Source organism: Schistocerca serialis, chromosome 1 (assembly GCF_023864345.2).
Source record: "Schistocerca serialis cubense isolate TAMUIC-IGC-003099 chromosome 1, iqSchSeri2.2, whole genome shotgun sequence".
Lineage (NCBI taxonomy): Eukaryota > Metazoa > Arthropoda > Insecta > Orthoptera > Acrididae > Schistocerca > Schistocerca serialis.
In genome coordinates, this window is record NC_064638.1 from 1,048,166,104 (window position 1) to 1,048,183,582 (window position 17,479).

At 39.4% G+C, this 17,479-nt stretch overlaps 1 pseudogene; it reads left to right on the top strand.

Moving 5' to 3' along the window:
• Positions 1 to 14,703: 14,703 nt before the first annotated feature.
• Positions 14,704 to 14,821, top strand: LOC126425036 (5S ribosomal RNA; annotated as a pseudogene).
• The last annotated feature ends 2,658 nt before the right edge of the window (positions 14,822 to 17,479 follow it).

A 17,479-nucleotide genomic window follows, 5' to 3' on the forward strand; every position in this document is an offset into this window, starting at 1 on the left:
CAGTGCATATTTTCTTCATATTCTCTTACAGAAGTTCATGATGACAGAAGGACCTAAGCCATTCAAGTCAAGATGAGCATGCCAGAACCAGTTAAGCAGTTTTGCTGAACCTATGACTGAATTGTGTTTGCACTGGCACTGTTGTGCTGAATGTTGAACTGTCACCAAGAAGCTCTTTCATCAAGATCACAGACTGGTTATTTTCAATATATGCATGCAAGGCAAAGCCCTGATGTGCTCCAGTCCAAATAGTGTTGGCTACTGAGATGGGGTCACCGATGGAACAAAGGGAGACAATGCGCAACTGCATCTCTCCACCACCACCCTAGCAGTTAGCCCTCAAAACTGCTTAGTCAGTTCTGCTACACCCCCTATTTTAATAATGCTGCCTTAATACAAAAGAAAATCAGAGGCTGTCCCTGCTTTTTTCACACAAAATGATATCCAGAATTCTCCAAGGACAAGGTTTTCCATTTACACATTACTTAACATTTAATTTTCTATGAAACTGAATCTCCTGTTCATCAATACAAAATTACGCTCCCAGCTAAAACTACAATCACCTTGTTCCAGCTGTGTCATATATTAAACCCAACTTCTAACTGGTCTTTCCAAGTTATTTAATAAATGTGAATTATTTATTAGCTGAAAAAAATGCCTTGACACATTCATATTGAATGCATGTATCTCGCCCATATTTATTATCCCAATACATTCTCGGGTAGGGTAGGTTTGTAGCACTAATCATTATAAATGCCAAATAAAGTTTTTATTTCCTCAGCATGTGTATGATTGAATGACCTCAATTTTTTCTGATTATCATACATGGAATGTTTAAAAAAAGTCCCACATATTCATATAGAAGATAAATCTGGCCCCTGTTGAGATATTGCTCATTGTGCGACGAATTACCTGCATTATTGGACAATGTTGCCCTTGCAGAAAGACTGTGTCTGTGCTTAATGCCTGGTACCTCACCACCCCTTTTTCTACAGATTGTGTGACAGTACATCACTGCAACATTTGATGAATGAGGTGACCATACTACCATGGTCTCCTCATTCATCAAACCTGATCCTTTGGATTTATGGATATGGGGTGATTTAAAGTCATTCACTTATGCAGAAGCCATCAACAATGTGCAGAGGTTATAGGCACATATAACCATTGCATGTAAGAAATCCAAATGGATCCAGGTGATTCTCGAAAAGTACATGATTCACTGGGAAGAGGGCTGAATAGTGTGTCATGATGCATGATAACCACACATGGCACTGCCTGTAGTGTCTGCTTCTACATGACAAACAGATGGGAATTAAAGGACAGACTGGCTCATATGTCCACAGGTACTGGTTTCCAGACATATCATTACAGGAATTTTTCTTCTAGGTTTGATCATTACTACTTCCTGTAGTAATAAGTGATACTTTTATTTAAACAGCATGTATCAACAGTTGTGTGCTGAGATATATAGTAATATGCTGCACTAAAAGTGCAGTGAGCCGTGGAACCATCTAATATTTGCTTTTCTCATAAGCTGATACTTGATTTGGAACTGCCCTGAGTGTGTCACATATTATGATATGGTTTTAGTAGGTTTGTTTTACAGACATGGGTTACTAGGAAGACTGATGCAAAGAGAACTGAATTCACGGAAATGAGGTTTATGAGAGTGTATGCTGAGAGAGAGAACAGAGTGGTAAGACGTGAAGTAGGACTGAAAGAAACAGTAAATGGTCAAGTTAACTGATATCAAGAAAAGTCACTATGATACACACAAAGAAAATCTCACAAAATAAGGAAGAGAGTTCATGGTCATGATACATGAATTGGGTTGGCAGTCACTAAAAGAAAGACTTTTTTTTGTGGCAGGATCTTCTTGTGACATTTTGTCACCAACTTTCTCCCCTGAGTGTGAAAATATTCTGCTGGCGCCAGCCTACATAGGGAGAAATGATTGTCATGATAAAATACAAGAAATCAGATCTTGCACAGAAAGATTTAAGTACTCATTTTTCCTGCATGCTGTTTGGCAGTGGAATAGTAGAGAAATAATTTGAAGGGACTTTGATGGACCCTCTGCCAGGCACTTAACGGTGAATTGCAAAGTAATCATGTAAATGTAGTTGAAGAGGACAGGTAGCCACATGCCAGACTGACTCCAAGGAAAGAGAAGAATTGGAAACCAAAAATGTGGAGGACTGATGCTGGAACAAGCCTATCCAAAAAAAAAAAGTTTCAAATTAGTCCAATTTATGTTACTTTCACTATGTTAAATTTAGCTTGACAATGCCCAAACAGTTTATAGTGCCTTAATACAACTTAATTATTAATGGAGTTTCTAACAGCTCTGTCACTTTGTTAGGTATTTTGAATTGATCCACATGCATCAAGGTTTTCCTACAGGATGAAAGCTTTGAAATATTGTGAAAAAACTGTATTTGTCAGTTCAATGACTAAAATTTATCTATAAATCAGATTTACAAATCTTTTTACAGCTCACCAGTGAACTATCAATAAAGTTGGCACTTGCTGATTACTACTAATGCTAGTATTTTTTGTGTTAATTACATAAATTTCCTCAATTAGTTTTCCTCCACAATCTGTGACAAAGTAAGTATTTTAACATTAGAGTCATTGTAAAATTCTGATTAGTATTACTCCAGTGCTACCTTACTGGACTGAATTTGCACCTTATATTTATCTGTAATATTACCTTCAGCCTTTAGCATTACACACCTCAGAAATAGTTTTCTTCTTCAACACAAGCAAGGTATGAAGAACTGGACCCATATTTAAGAGTAGTTGTAGTTCAAATTCTGATCCAGTCATACAGATTTAGGTTTTCTGTTCTCCCTCCTATTTTTATGTAAACGTGGCCAATTTCCTTCTCCATCCTTGTTCTACCTGTGTCTGAGCTCTATGTCTAATGATCTCATCACAAACAGAAAGTTAAAATATTCATCAAGTTAGCATACATTACATCCAAGTTATTATTCTTTTTCAAGTTAACAAGCATTACGCCTAATTCTGGAGTAGCATTGACAGTCGAAGCCTTCTTATCTTCACAAGTTCTGAATGGTGTAGTATTTCAACTGTATTTGAATATTTCCTGTTATTCCTTTCCACTTGCGTTATATTTTTTTCTCTTTGGTACTAGCCCAATTACATATTGCTTGACAAAACTGAAAGACAAGATTTATAATATTTACGAGGGATACATGATATAAACTAATAAGTTACTTATATCTTTTTTATTAGCACATGTGGTCAAATTGTTTTAGGATCTAAAACTAAGTAAAACCGAACATGTTGTTAATAACCATTATTTCTGTTCAAAACACAATATTTAATAGCTTCTCAATGTATTCCTGATGTGCTTTTGTTTCACTTATCAATTTGGCTCACAGTAAAAACTTATACTCGCATTTCAGAGACTGTGATTCAAATTCCATTTCTTAATGTAATAATGTAATTGATATCAATATAATGGAAGGAAACATTCCACGTGGGAAAAATTATATATAAAAACAAAGATGAGGTGACTTACCGAACAAAAGCGCTGGCAGGTCGATAGACACACAAACAAACACAAACATACACACAAAATTCAAGCTTTCGCAACAAACTGTTGCCTCATCAGGAAAGAGGGAAGGAGAGGGGAAGACGAAAGGAAGTGGGTTTTAAAGGAGAGGGTAAGGAGTCATTCCAATCCCGGGAGCGGAAAGACTTACCTTAGGGGGAAAAAAGGACAGGTATACACTCGCACACACGCACATATCCATCCACACATACAGACACAAGCAGACATATTTAACTTTAAATATGTCTGCTTGTGTCTGTATGTGTGGATGGATATGTGCGTGTGTGCGAGTGTATACCTGTCCTTTTTTCCCCCTAAGGTAAGTCTTTCCGCTCCCGGGATTGGAATGACTCCTTACCCTCTCCTTTAAAACCCACTTCCTTTCGTCTTCCCCTCTCCTTCCCTCTTTCCTGATGAGGCAACAGTTTGTTGCGAAAGCTTGAATTTTGTGTGTATGTTTGTGTTTGTTTGTGTGTCTATCGACCTGCCAGCGCTTTTGTTCGGTAAGTCACCTCATCTTTGTTTTTATATATAATAATGTAATTGGATAGATAAAAAGTCTACACACACGTATAACGGTACCTGGAGTTTCCATTGTCTGGTATTGAACTTTTCAAGCTTTCAGAGTCATTAACACCTTCTTCTGACAGAGGGGTTGAGGGTGAAGGAAGAAGAGTGAAGGAAATGGACTCCTGAGGTTTAGGAAATGGGGAGGGTTTGGAAAAGTCACCCAGAACTCAGGATCAGGGTGGACTTACCTGACAGGATGAGAAGGAAAGACTAATTGTTCCAGACTGCACAGAATGAGATTTGAAAATCAGAGAGTTTTAACGTGGAAGATGGGGCATGTATGAGTTTATAAAAGTGGAAAGCAAAGTTCATTGTATGTAGCAGAGGAAGGGGGCAGGAGTGGGGGGGAGGGGGGGGGGGAATAGATTGGTCAGAAAATAAAAGATATAGATAACTGAAAGACAGTGGAGGCATGAATTAGGACATGTTATAACGTCAGTTCCCACCTGCATAGTTCTGAGAAACTGGCATCTGTGGGAAGATGCCAGATGACCCACGTGCTAAAATAAGCATCAAGGTAGTGACTGTCATGTTGAAGAGCATGCTATACAGTATAATATTGTGTGTTGCCAAGGTACATCCTGTGCCTATGGCTATTCATCCTAACTGATAATTTGATGGCTATCATCCCAATTTAAAAGGCCAACCAGTGTTTACTCCCAATTTAAAAGGCCAACCAGTGTTTACTTAACAGCTGGTGCATGACGTGTAATTTCACAGGTGGCTCTCCCTTTGATAGTATATTTTTTGCCAATCACAAGGCTGGTATAGGTTGTGGTAGGAGGGTGCACAGGGAAAATCTTATAGCACAGTCGTTCAGAAGGGTAGGATCCATAAGGTAGGAAAATGGGTGCAGAAGGAGCATAGGATATATCTGTTCAAGAAAGCAGATAGAGATTTGCTTGATGCCTTCCTAAAAGACAGTCTCCACACCTTCCAAATTAACAATGTAAGTATAGACCAGATATGCATAAATTCAAAGAAATTGTATCAAAGAAATTGAGAAATTTATACCGAATAAATTAACAAGTGATGGAGATGACTCTCCTGGAATTCAAAACTGGTCAGAACACTGTTGCAGAAACAATGAAAAAAGCATACCAAATTTAAATGAATGCAAAATCCCCAAGACTGGCGATCTTTTACAGAAGCTTGAAATTCAGCACGGACTTCAATGCAAGATGCTTATAACCGTTTCCACAAAAAAACTTTGTCTTGAAATCTGGCATAAAATCCAAAGAAATTCTGGTCATATGAAAAGTATCTAATGGGAAGGCAGAGTTAATGTGTTCTCTTTGTGATAGCAGTAGGAATACTATAGGTGACAGTGCTGCTAAAGCAGAATTATTAAATTTAGCCTTCTGAAATTCCTTCACCAAAGAAGACAAAAGAAAATCTCCCACAATTTGAATCAAGAACAGCTGCCAAAATGAGTAATTTAGAAGTACGTTCCCTTGAAGTAGTGAAGCACACTAAATTACTTAATGAAAACAAGTCTTCTGGTCTAGAGATTGTGTACCAATTAGGTTCCTTTCAGAGAACACTGATGCAATAGCACCATATTACACATGCGAAGTTGCAGAGGTCACACCAATGTTTAAGTAAGGCAATAGGAGTAATCCACTAAATCACAGCCCCATATCATTAACATTGATGTGCAGAAGGGTTTTGGGACATTTATTGTGTTCAAACATTATGAATTACCTCAAAGAGGATGGTCTGTTGACACAAAGTCAACAAGGATTTAGAAAACATCGCTCTTGTGAAACACAACTAGATCTTTACTCACACAAAATGTTGTGTGCTATTGACAAGGGACTGCAAATTGAATCCGTATTTCTAGATTTCCACATGGCTTCTGACACCATAACTTGCAAGCTGCTTATTATCAAATTGTATGATTATGGAATATCATTTCAGTTATGTGACTGGATTTGTGATTTCACATCAGAGTGTGATTTCCAGAGTAGCCATGTAGATGCAGGAGATCTGACAAGGATGATGATTGGGAGGGCAATGAGAAGCTATTCCAGGTGTGGTGGGCAAAATATAGGACAGAATTGATCTCATTTCAGGGCATAAATTTAAGAAGTCATGGGCTTATTTTAGTAGCATCTCAAATTTTATTTTTTTAAATGCTAGGACCTTAATAATGTGTGCAGTAAGCCAAGTGGAAAAAAATAACAGATTAAAAAATAGCTGAGCAGGCCTAAAAAGTTGAAGCTCCTATGCTAGGTATTTCTTCAATAATTTTGTTGCGTGTCTATGTGTTATATCATTCTTTATCACATGAATCAGATTTAGTGTTTGTAAAATAAAGGGAAGTCAACCACTCACCTGTAGCTAACTGATGTGTTGCACATAGAAACATGCAACAGAAAACTGCATTTACGTTAGCTTTTGAGCTCTTAGTCTTTCTCTAGCAGAAGGACACACATGCAGGCACCCATGTGTACACACCCGCAGCTGCAGATTTGTATGCTCAGCTGTCTGTGTGATTGTGTTTGTGAATGTGTGTACTTTTACCAGAGAAAGTGCAAGAGCTCAAAAGCTAGTGTAACTACTGTTTTCTGTTGCATGTTCCTTCATGCCAAGCATCAGTCAGCTGTACATGAGTGGTTGCCTTTACTTTATTTTGCACATTATTCCAGCCAAGAATTTCCATTGTTGTTAAACATTACATATTCCTTTTCTGGATACTTACCACATTAACATTCTCTGAAATTCATATTCGTATCCCCTCAACAGTGTTTATGATCTATGTAGTCCATTTGTAAACACTGTAAGGACGACTTCTACAGTTGATATTTGCATGTCCTTTTTTTAAAAAAAATCACTGTGGGTTTTAATTTGATCAAAGCCAGTGTGAAAGATATTAGGTAATGGTATCATGGATGCTCTTATCTTGTATCATGCCATGTAACAATTAGTCAAGCTCGACAGCTCGATGTAGGAACTTGTTTGTCATATGTAGCACACTGTGTGGGAGCAGTCTGCAATTTAAGACACAAAAATCACTAAAAATTCTGATGAGACAAAGTAGTTTTGGTAAATAGTAAAATCAAACAGTGGGAATTCCAGGATGAAATATAACAGTATTATGAAAAGTATAGTTGTTACTCACCATATAGTGGAGATGCTGAGTCACAGATAGGCACAATAAAAAGACTGTAGGAAAGTGAGCTCCCAGTGAACAAGACCTTTGTCAAAAATAGACAACACACACACACATCTGCAGCTCACTCATAACATGACCACAGTCTCTGGCAGCTGAATCCACTCTAAAGTCACCGCTATTTGGTAAATAGTAACTTGGAGAAGATTGTTTGAAACTAGAACTGTACTACTAAAAGAAGACTCACGCTAGAGGATAGTTCACAGTAAGTGAGGAAGACAGAAGATAAGTAATTGATGTACATTCATATCCAACTGCATCAATTAATTTATATGATAAAGTAATAATAAAAGGTCAGTCTAAGCATGAATGCCAGATGTTAGTTATAATATAAACAAAAGTACTACTCACTTCAATAAATGTCATACAAGTGAAATATAAACAATGACTAGGCACAAAATCAAACAAACTGAACTGAATCATTAATAACGAATCAAAGTAAAATTCAGCAACCCAAGCACAAATACTTAATTATCAAAATAAAAAGTTTTGATTCTTGGTGTATGAAAATTCATAAAATGTGGGTTGAAACAGTTAGAAATGGCTGGCCATCTACAATGTCACATCAGGTGAAATGCATCAGTCTACAAAGAAGACTGCTTGCTGAACATTGTCCCATCCTAGAACATTGTTTCGGTGTATGAGACTCATACCAGATGAGGCTAAAAGGGAATACCGAACATATATAAAGGAGACCATGTTTAGTCACAGGTTTGTTTGACATATGGGAGATTGATATGATAAATGCTGAAAATCCTGAATTTGGCACTCTTTTAAGATAGATGGCAATTACATCACAAAAGCTTACTTACCAAACTCTAAGAAACAGTACTAAATGAAGAATTATAGGATTATATATTTGTGCAGTACAACAATATTGATAGAGACATATAACACAAAATATGTAGCATAGATATCTAAGAGTACGTATAATAGGCACAGAGGCATATACACACAAACTCACTGTTGATACACATAACTAATATTTAGTTCACCAAATCCCAACACCTCCCCTTGAACAAATATTATTACGTGCTTATAGCATTACACTATCTCAAAGCACTATGCCTGAAACTTTATGTTTTTAAACCATACAGTTTTAATGATTTCTGGAATTTGTCTTTGCTAAGACACTTGATAGTAAATCACAAAGTATTTCCTCTGTACACGAATAGTTTATATTATATCCTCCTGTTTTAGGTGGTACGTAATAAAATGGTGCCTAGTATGTATGTGCTTGGATTGAACACTTGTTATATTGTTCTGAGTTAACTTCATAGCTCCCTTTTCATCGGCTCAATACTCATATGTGGCTCACTTCTTGTATGGTGAAAGACAAAGGCATATAATCAGCGTCAACAATACTCAAAGCCTCTGTTGTTTGGTTCTTCTAAGATTAGGGTAAATACCCTAATCTTACATGTGTGCGAGCGCACATCAAGAGTCGTGGCACCCATCTAGCAGATAATCGGCGATCCTCCATGACCATTTTGTGCACTTTTGCAATGATTTCTGGAGTAGTGACACATCTTGGCCAAACACTGTGTGGATTGTCATCTAAGCTCTCACGACCAAATTTAAATTCATTTGTCCATTTGGCAACAGATGAATATGAAAGAGCAGTCCCCCAGCGTATTCTGGAAATCGGCATGAATGTCCTTTGCTTTCTTACTTTTCTTTAGGAACTACTTAGTCACTGCTCGAATCATGATTTATTCCATCTTCACAAATCACTGCACAGGAACTACAGAGCCGCATCATCACCACAGCTCTCTTTCAAGAGCACTGATGTGGCATGTGTTTAGAGGCAACAGTCCAATGAATATCATGTGAACAACTCATTGCACTAGCACTGACCTCTCGTGGTGATTCCGAGAACTTTTCAAACCATCCTCGTAATATGTTTTTGCCCATTAACTAGTTACATATTGTCATCCTCATATACAATAGAGTCCATGCATATACTTAATTTCGACTGGTGTGTGTGTATGGCATGAAATTATTTTTATTTCTCATGTTGTATGTATGGTTAAAATGCTTCTCCTCAAATAAATTTTGTGTGCTGTGTAGGAAGATTATAACTTCACAGATGTAGGAAGTAACTGTTGCTAAGAAAACAATGCAGGAATGTACAGGTGACTACTGGTTCAGCGTTTCTGTGTCACTTCTAACCGGATTTTCTTGTGTGAAATTTTGCAGACTATCATCTTTGCCTGGCATACATGTTCTTATGTTAGAATCACTCTCTCAGTATGCTCTCTATAAGCATTTGTAGACCAGTTAAGTTGCTCTTCAACAGTTGTTTAGTGGCATTTGACAGGGAGTTGTATGAGAAAATTACTAATAAAAACAAATCAATTTGTATAGCAGTGCTTCTGCTGTTAATTAACTGATGAGTCCTCAGAATCTGAATGACAGATATTGCAAATCATCTTGCAGTAGCACCATCTGAATATGGACTATGTATCTTGAAGGATAAAGGGGTTTTACATGGCTCCCACAGTTGGCTGTCATCATCATCTGTTGTAGAGTTATCAGTTCTCTCACCTCCCTTCAGTCTTGTTTCCTAATTCAATGTATTCTAAAGGCACACACATTTACATATGTTCACTTTGTTTAACATTACATATATTGCCTGTTGCCATAATATCTACATCCACTCCACTGATAGGAGATACATAAAAAAAGAATGAGAAGATTAATAGAAAAGAAAAGGTAGCAGAAAGAAGAATGGTAAAATGAATAACTAGCAAAATGTCAAATGTGAGGAAAGTTAAAACAACAGGAAAAAATAAAAGTGATGTGTAGTGGCTCAGAAAAGTGGAAGCTGAAGTTAAAAAAGTAAAAGAAATTGAGGATCAAGCTATATGCCTCTACCGGTATGTTTTGATGGGGGCACCAGCATTGGGTACTTTAACAAATCTATGAAGAAGCAAGCACAACTACAGTTCCACTGTGGCAACAATTCTCATCTACAGGATCTTTCAATTGCTCGGACCATTGCCTATACTGACACCTTATGTATTTGTACATGTTACTGTAAGACTTGTCCCAGTGTGACACTGTTTTGAATCAACAGTGGCACATGATGTGAAAGGTATTCACCCCAAATCTTAACAACACTGAATAGACTGCCATACTACTTTCAAATAAAAAACCTTTGAAAAGTACTGGAACCTGCAGGATAGTATGTACAAATAAACATAAAAAGATTAGCTGATCAACTTGCAGTGTAAGTGGCATTCTGCTTTAAATGAGTAAATGTTAAAAAGTTCTAAGATCAATTGAGCATAGTCATTATTATTCTTATCAATTTTGTTGATTAAATGAAATGTTGAAACTACATCATTCATTAATCTAGGCATCATAATCTGCACATGAACTCAAATATACCAGAATATTTCAGGGACACTTTCCACCTGTACAATTTAGGAAAGCTGATTTTGGTAGGGAGGATACAGGTGGCATAGGCTGTGAAGCAGCCAGTGAAGTGAAGCATGTAGCGTTGGGCAGTGTGTTCAGCAACTGGGTGATCCAGCTGTCTCTTGTTCACAGTTGGTTGGTGGTGATGCCCAGATAGAATGCAGCACAATGGTTGCAGCTTAGTTTGTACACCACACTGTTTTCATAGGTAGCCCTGCCATTGATGGACAGGAGACAGCTATGTCTGGGCTAAAGTAGATGCTAGTGCGAGTATGTGTGGGGCAGGTCTTGTGTCTAGCAATATGAACCATAATGCAAGGGGTTGAGAGCAGGGGTGGAGTAGGAATGGACAAGGATATTGCGTAGGTTCAGCTGGTGGCAGAGTACTACTGTTGGCATGGTGGGCAGGATAGCGGGTAAGATATTCCTCATTTCAGGGCATGATGAGGGGTAGTCAAAATCCTGTTGGAGAATGTGATTCAGTTGCTGTAGTCATGGGTGGTATTGAGCCATAAGGGGAGTGGTCCTTTGTGGACAGATAGTGGGAATGTGGGAGACATTAGGTGATTGGAGAGACTAGGCACAAGAGATCTGATTCTGTAAAAGGTTAGGAGGCTAATTTCAGTCTGTGAAGGCCTCAGTGAGACCTTTGGTACATTTGGAGAGGGACTCCTCCTCACTATAGATGCAATGGCCATGAATGGCTAGGCTGTATGGACATGGGTGGCAGGTGGCAAAGTAGAATTATTGCTGGTGGTTGGTATGTTTGATATGGACAGAAGTACTGATGTGGGTAGCCATCTTTGAGGTGGATGTCAACATTGAGAAAAGCAGCTTGATTGATTGAGGAGGATCTGGTGAAGTGAATGGAGGAGAAGGTGTTGAGGTTCTGGAGGAATGTGGGTACGGTGTCCTCGCCTTTGGCCCAGATAATGAAGATATCAATGTATCTGAACCAGGTGAGGCATTTGGGATTCTGGGTAGTTAGGAAAGATTCCTCTAGATGGCCCATGAATAGGTTGGCATAGGATAGTGCCATGTGGGTGCCAATTGCTGTACCATGGATATGTTTGTGTATGGTGCCTTCAAATGTGAAGTAATTGTGGATGAGGATATAGTTGGCCATCGTGACAAGGAAAGAGGTTGTAGCCTTTTGGGCATTGGGACAGGTAGTGTTCAATAGTGGCAAGGCCATGGGCATTAGGGATGTTAGTGTGCAGGGAGCTGGCATTAATAGTGATGAGAAAGGCACTGGGTGGTAAAGGAACAGGAATTTTGGAGTCATGGGAGGAAATGGTTGGTGTCTTTGATATAAGATGGTAGGTTCTGGGTAAGGTGTTGGTCCACAAGAGCAGAGACTCTCTCAGTGGAGGCACCATAACAGGCCACATTAGGACATCCTTAGTGGTTCGGGTTATGGACTTTAGGGAACATGTAGAAGGCAGGAGTGTGGGGACTGGTAGGTATGAGGAGATAATATTCATGGGAGATGTTCTGTGATGGGCCTAGGATTTGAGGAGAGACTGGAGATCCTATTGTCTTTCTGGAATGGGATCACTGTGGCAGAGTTTTCAGATGTATAAATCTGACAGCTGGTGGACTCCTTCCACAGAGATAAATGGAATGTGATATCAGCTGATATTCATAAGTGTAATGTAACCATTTTCTGATATACTCTCCCAGTTTGTAATTGGTTTTGGTGATGAAGAATAAAATATTTAAATACTGCATCTACTTATTTTTGACAGTTACTTTACAAAGTACAGGGCTATTACAAATTATTGAAGCGATTTCATAAATTCACTGTAGCTCCATTCATTGACATATGGTCACGACACACTACAGATACGTAGAAAAACTCATAAAGTTTTGTTCGGTTGAAGCCGCACTTCAGGTTTCTGCCGCCAGAGCGCTCGAGAGGGCAATGAAACAAAATGGCGACAGGAGCCGAGAAAGTGTATGTCGTGCTTGAAATGCACTCACATCAGTCAGTCATAACAGTGCAATGACACTTCAGGACGAAGTTCAACAAAGATTCACCAACTGCTAACTCCATTTGGCGATGGTATGCGCAGTTTAAAGCTTCTGGATGCCTCTGTAAGGGGAAATCAACGGGTCGGCCTGCAAAGAGCGAAGAAACGGTTGAACGCGTGCGGGCAAGTTTCACGCGTAGCCCGCAGAAGTCGACGAATAAAGCAATCAGGGAGCTAAACGTACCACAGCCGACGGTTTGGAAAATCTTATGGAAAAGGTTAAAGCAGAAGCCTTACCGTTTACAATTGCTACAAGCTCTGACACCCGATGACAAAGTCAAACGCTTTGAATTTTCGGCGCGGTTGCAACAGCTCATGGAAGAGGATGCGTTCAGTGCGAAACTTGTTTTCAGTGATGAAGCAACATTTTTTCTTAATGGTAATGGAAATGTCGTGTGGCTAGGGCCTCCCGTCGGGTAGACCGTTCGCCTGGTGCAGGTCTTTCGATTTGACGCCACTTCGGCGACCTGCGCGTCGATGGGGATGAAATGATGATGATTAGGACAACACAACACCCAGTCCCTGAGCGGAGAAAATTTCCGACCCAGCCGGGAATCGAACCCGGGCCCTTAGGATTGACAGTCTGTCACGCTGACCACTCAGCTACCGGGCGGACCCTTCTTAATGGTGAAGTGAACAAACTCAATGTGCGAATCTGGGCGGTAGAGAATCCTCACGCATTCGTGCAGCAAATTTGCAATTCACCAAAAGTTAACGTGTTTTGTGCAATCTCACGGTTTAAAGTTTACGGCCCCTTTTCTTCTGCGAAAAAATCGTTACAGGACACGTGTATCTGGACATGCTGGAAAATTGGCTCATGCCACAACTGGAGACCGACAGCGCCGACTTCATCTTTCAACAGGATGATGCTCCACCGCACTTCCATCATGATGTTCGGCATTTCTTAAACAGGAGATTCGAAATCCGATGGATCGGTCGTGGTGGAGATCATGATCAGCAATTCATGTCATGGCCTCCACGCTCTCCCGACTTAACCCCATGCGATTTCTTTCTGTGGGGTTATGTGAAAGATTCAGTGTTTAAACCTCCTCTACCAAGAAACGTGCCAGAACTGCAAGCTCGCATCAACAATGCTTTCGAACTCATTGATGGGGACATGCTGCACCGAGTGTGGGAGGAACTTGATTATCGGCTTGATGTCTGCCGAATCAGTAAAGGGGCACATATCGAACATTTGTGATGCCTAAAAAAACTTTTTTTTGAGTTTTTGTATGTGTGTGCAAAGCATTGTGAAAATATCTCAAATAATAAAGTTATTGTAGAGCTGTGAAATCGCTTCAATCATTTGTAATAACCCTATACTTATCTTACCACACAGACATAGTCACAATCATCATCTCATCTAAATAGCTACATACATGTAGATACCCTGTTGGAGCTGTGAAGCCTCTAATCATTTCCATTAATAAAACTGTAATCGTTTTATACCACTTATTATGTAAATGAAGGTTGAAAATACAATTATTAAAGCATCTTTCTATAAGTTATAAAAGGGTGGTCTGTAGAAAGTTGGACTTACCTCTGCAAGTGGCTGATGGGAAGCAATAAAGCAGGGATACTGCGTTCATTACAATTCTTGAGAATTGCATCTACCACAGATTCAGCTATTTGCTGAGCATTTAGTACAGGTAGGTAACTGTAAAAATTAATGCATGACACAAAAGAAATCTCTAGATCTGTAATTTCACAATTTTGAGGTCAACAAGCAGTCTTATAAATGAAATCTGGAATTTTATCATCTCCCTAAAGAGCACATCACATTTTCTTGTGACATTAGCAAATGCATGTACATCCCAACTGTGTTGTTTCAATGATTAAATTCAGCTTTGTACAGGAATTTCATAAATACATCATGAAATGGAAAAGCAGATTTTATACACCAGCCTAATAAGTCACATGCCAACAGTCATGCCCCAGTGGTAACACCGGTTCCCGTCAGATCACCGAAGTTTAGCGCTGTCAGGCTGGGCTAGCACTTAGATGGGTGACCATCCAGTCTGCCGGGTGCTGTTGGCAAGGAGGGGTGCACTCAGCCCATGTGAGGCAAACTGAGGAGCTATTTGATTGAGAAGTAGCAGCTCCGGTCTCAGAAACTGACACATGGCCGGGAGAGTGGTGTGCTGACCACATGCCCCTACATATCCACATCCAGTGATGCTTATGGGCTGAGGATGACACGACAGCTGGTTGGTACCATTGGGCCATCATGGCCTGTTCAGGAGGAGTTTACTTTTTTTTTTTTTTTTAATTAGTCACATAGATGCTTTGGCCACTTTATAACAGAAGGAATGTACAATATCCCACATTCACTTTTATACTGAAACCACTACCACACAGGAAATATGTTAATAAATTAAGTGTTACATATACTATTTTATGCAAGAAGACATCTTAACAGAAGGTGGATGTATGACTTTTTGACTTCTGAAAGCACACAAGAACAACACGGCTGCCTATGCTTCTAGATTGTAAAACATGGAGGAGAGCTAAGGAGGCTTTTATCCACCAGTAATTGACAAGTGATTCATAATAATATTAGATTTACAGACATGTAAATCAAACTACAATGAAGTGTACAGGATGAAATATTGAGGAAGAAGAAGCTATTGCTTTATTGCAACATAAAAACTAAACCATAACTCATATGAATCTGTTCAATAGCTCATTCAGCAACAGAATAAAACATACACAAAACAAAGATAAAACATAAATCAGCGACTAAAAATAGTAATCAACTGCACATATCTTTACACAGCACATAACACTGCACTTCATCACTCTCCTCCTTAGTTTCAACGAGCTTAGTTTCTGTTGAGCTGGATGTATGTCCAGATTGGGTAAGAAAGGGTCATGCATAGGCTGCTGGTGGTACATTACAGAAAACCTCTGATGTCTGTTGTCGCTGAGCTGTGGTGGGCGATGGAGCAGCTGGAGTGTTTGTTGAGTCTTTGGTGTTTGTAGATGAGTGTGTACTGATGTAGAATGCATGGAAAGCTGATATGAGCCTGTCAACAGTGATGGTGTTTGCTATACCAATCATATCAACTCTGAATGTCTTGTCCTCCCTACTGATGACATGGTAAGGTCGATCGTAGGGTGGCTGCAATGGCTTGTGTACTGTGTCATGTCATGTGAATACATGATGGCACTTCCAAAGCTCATCAAAAACAAAAGGGTGACAGGTCTGCTGTTCCCTTCCAGCAATGGGCCATAGTTGCCAGATTTGTGTACGCAGCTTTTGTACGAAATCTGATGGGTCAATGCAGTCATCTCGTACGTTGGCAAAGAACTCGGCAAACAGTGGTGTTGGCTGACTATAAACAAGCTTTGCAGTTGTGGCTTTCAGGTCTTATTTCAACAATGCATGGAGACCCAGTAGGTACAATAGGGATATTTTCAATTTGTGGTGTACATATTCAAATAAACAATTTTTTTGCTGGTTGATGGTAGCTCTTACCTGCTTTGTACCCAGAGGGTGGTGAGTGCTATGAACAGGTATGACTCAAATTGTCTTCCCTGCTGTGTTGTAATTCATAGAGGCACACTGAAATAGGTGATCCATCCCTGAAAGGATACAGTCATGACACTTTTGCCAGTAACGTCCGTGATTGGGAACACCTCAGGCCTGTGTGTAAAACAATTGCTGGTTGTAAGGCAGTAGGTGTATCATTCCAATGGTGGCGGAGGTCTTACAAGGCACAGATGAACATGTTCAAATCTATAATTTGGAGGAAGAAATGTGCCAAGAGGTGACCTAATATGCCGACTAATTTTATTTTGTTGCAGGCCACATTTTGTCACACACATTGCTTGCAATTTTTGTCCATGTGTGGCTAGAGAAAAGTTCGCTTTGCCATGTTGGTTGTGGCTCATACTCCAGGGTGTGACATGTTCATTAAAAAAAAAGTAAACACTAATAATGCACCTTCTGTGATGACAGTCATCCACTTGGTGCGTAACAACTTGGTCAGTTCATCCTTCAGCTTCAGTGAATCACGCAAGAATTTCTTCTCTAGTGCAGCTAGGATGACATGATTATGAACAAACCAAAGGTCATAATTGGTTATGCCAAGAAATTGTCATATATCTTTAATTGTCATAGGCTGTGGGAAATTAAGCATAGTTTCTACTTTCTCTTTGGGGGCTTTATATCCTACATTGACAGTATAGTCTAGGAACTCTACTTCAGCTGCTCTGAAGATGCACTTCAATGGGTTGATTGGCAGGCCAAGTACATGTAGCTGAGTGAAGATCTATCATGAGCATGACAGCTGTTCTGCCTCTGAGTCTGGCATAACCTGGATGTCATCGATATTCACATAACAAATCTCTAAGTCTCATGTGACTTCATCCATGAATGTTGAAATGTCTGGGCAACATTACAAAGTCCAAAATGCCTTGGAGTAAATTCATATAGTACAAACGATGTGCAGCTGGTGGTCTTAGCGACATTGTCTGGTGTACATAGCATTATACTCCATATAGCACTGCACTTCAAAGATAATCGGCTATAAGCGAGTAAGCAGAAGTGGTGTCATCCTTAACACTCCTCTTCCCCTCCCCCATTGACCATTAGGTTTTAAATTCATTACTTCAGTCTGGCCTCATTACTGTAGCATAGTTTATAGGTCTATGAATCTTTGCACATAGCGGCTTCCTCTCCCTCTCTTTTGT